This window comes from Artemia franciscana, chromosome 12 (genome assembly GCF_032884065.1).
Source record: "Artemia franciscana chromosome 12, ASM3288406v1, whole genome shotgun sequence".
NCBI lineage: Eukaryota > Metazoa > Arthropoda > Branchiopoda > Anostraca > Artemiidae > Artemia > Artemia franciscana.
In genome coordinates, this window is record NC_088874.1 from 19,947,950 (window position 1) to 19,950,763 (window position 2,814).

At 36.6% G+C, this 2,814-nt stretch overlaps 1 long non-coding RNA gene across 1 annotated transcript in view; it reads right to left on the reverse strand.

Annotated features, from left to right (window-relative positions):
* Positions 1-2,782, reverse strand: part of LOC136033818 (uncharacterized) — a 15,200-nt gene extending 12,418 nt beyond the window's left edge. Inside the window, exon 1 of the long non-coding RNA XR_010619027.1 lies at positions 2,509-2,782. This is a non-coding gene — a long non-coding RNA (uncharacterized LOC136033818). The remainder of the gene's footprint in view (positions 1-2,508) is intronic.
* Between the last annotated feature and the right edge of the window lie 32 nt (positions 2,783-2,814).

The window sequence follows — 2,814 nt, forward strand, 5'->3', positions numbered from 1 at the left end:
TATATTGAATCGATTTCGAATTATCTTAATTTTTATGATTTTTAATTAACATATTCAAATTTGTTATTTTATTTATTTTAATCAATTATTAATTATTTTAAAAATTCATTCACTTTTCGTAACACCCATGCTTCAGAACCATATTTAACCACTGTCATCACTGTAGCTTCCAATATTCTAATCTTGGTTTGCAGACTTATCTTCCTATTCTTCCAAACTTTTTTTAACTATAAAAAAACACCCTGAACCTTGGCTTTTCTACTTTTAACATCTTCACTGCTCCAACCGTACTAATAATACTACCACTGCAGTATTAATAATACTCCCAAGGTAAGTGAAGCTGTTCACCTGATCAATCTTATCATTACCAAACGTTAATTCTTCATCTTAACTTATTCCTAGCCTTAAGGACTTGGTCTTCTTAAGATTATTTTCAAACCTATTCTAGTACCCTGAACTCGCAAAACCTCTAGAAGTTCATACATTTCGATCATATTTTGATCTAGGATGCTTAAATCATCAGCATAATCTAACTCCAGGAGACTTTCCTCCCCAATTGATTCCATGGTCTCCTATTGCCTTTCCTGTGCTTGTTATGACAAAATCCATCAAAATGATCCATAGAACGGGAGATAGGACACAACACTACATAATTCCTGATTAATACGAAACCAGCTGCTAACCTCATTTCCTACCTTAACCGCATCAGTGTTGTTCTGGTACATAGCAATAACCACTTTATGTATTTGTCTGGTATACCAGACAAAAATAAAACCCTTGCTAAAGCTCTTGTATCAACATAATCAAACGCTTGTTATTAATCTATAAAACTGAAGAACAAAGGTGTTTGATAACTCAGACACTTCTAAATTATTAGACTAAGAGTGAAAATTTCGTTGACACATCCTCTACTGTTTCTAAAATCAAACTGTTCTTCTCTTAAACCTGTGTCTATAGCATCTCTCAGTCTAAAAAGTATCTTAGTACTAGGTAATTTGGTACCTACAGAGACCAGACTAATGCCTCGATAAATACCACACACGCTTTTATTACTTTTCTTATATAGTGGTTTAATTAGGGTTTTCCTAAATCGCTAGGTACTTCTCCTTTTTCAAAAATCATATTCATAATCTTCAGTAACTTTATAACCTCAGAGTCGCCATATTTAAGAAACTCATTTATCACACTATCAGCACCTGGAGCCTTATTAATTTTTAATCCTTTTAGTACTGTCGCTAATTCTTTCTCACAAAATAAATCTTCCTTCACATCCTAGGTATCACAAACTTTTTCATTTTCCTCTATATGTTTTCCTGCACCTCCATGTCGGTTTAGTATATTCTCAATATGTTCTACCCATCTCTCTGGCCCCATCCCTATCTTTAACTGGGACAAGTTCAGATTGTCTCCTCCCTCTCAATTTATTAACATACCAGTACGATATTTTACTATTATGCCGTCAAGCTGCAGTATACAGAACCTCTCCCATTTTATCCATGGCCTCCCCTTGACACCTCCTTAGTTCATATTCTCCACATTCTTTAAATTCCTTTTGTTTTCACATGATAAATTCAGATAATTCTTGTACAAGCCCCTTCTTCTCTCTATTAAACATAAGGCTTTTTCACCAATATTCCTAGCTGTGGTCCTAACTTTCTTCCCTAAGAAACCATCAACAACTTGTTTTCATGAAATTATTCTATCCATCTTTCACATTGTCGAATTTTAAACACTCCAGTTTAGCATTCAACTTCTCCTCGAAAGTTTGACGTATTTCAAACAGTAGGCTGTACGTCAAGAGTGACTCATTCCCGATTTCTAGGGCTATAATGAGAGAAAGGTTGAGATGGCTAGGCACGTTCTGCGGATGAAGGATGACAGATTACCAAAGATTGTACTTTTCAGCCAACCGTCTAGGGCTAAAAAGAAAGCAGGCCGTCTGCGGTTGGGGGTGGAAGAATGTCATGAAGAAATATTTAAAGCAAATGGGAATTTCCTTGGAGGGTGTAAAGAGGGAGGCTTTGAATAGATTGGGATGGAGGAGGGGCGTGCGTAGCTGTGTTGACCTCAGGCGGGTTGGTGCTGCAGTGAGTTGTTCGTAGTAGTAGTAGTAATTTCTAAAAATAAAATTTATTTGAAAATTATTTAAATCACTTTAAATGAAATATTGCCGGCAAGAAATAAACATTTTTCAAACCTGGTCTAAAACACATATTAACAAAATATTTGTCAACAAAATAGTTTTATCTCATCACTAACCGTCTAGGGCTAAAAGGAAAGCAAGTCGTCCGCGGTTGGGGTGGAAGGATATCATGAGTGGAAGGAGGGTGTAAAGAGGGAGGCTTTGAATAGATTGGGACGGAGGAGGAGCGTGCATAGCTGTGTTGGCCTCAGGCGGCTTGGTGCTGCAGTATGTTGTTAGTAGTAGTAGTAGTAATTGACCAAATCACTTTGTTCACCCTATTCTGAAATCTCTAAAAATAAAGTTTCAAAAGAAAATTAACACACCTCTTCCATTCCAGTAAGATGTGTAACGACCTTGTAGCTGTAGCCTTGGTTAACCAAAAATCGTTGACGTTTCCGAGAATATCCCATTTCGGTCGTGTCACGTGATACCAAGGTGTAAAAGAACGCGTTGTAATCTTCAGCAATGGCACCTAAAGAGAACGAATAATTAAGTTACGAAAAGTAGCCTGTGAAGAGACAGAGGAGAGAGAGAGAGAAAGACGAGGGCAAGAAAGACGGAATGAAAGCAAGAGATTTAGATAGATAGGTAGCGTGAAATAAAGAATGCCATAGAAAGAAAGAAAGAGA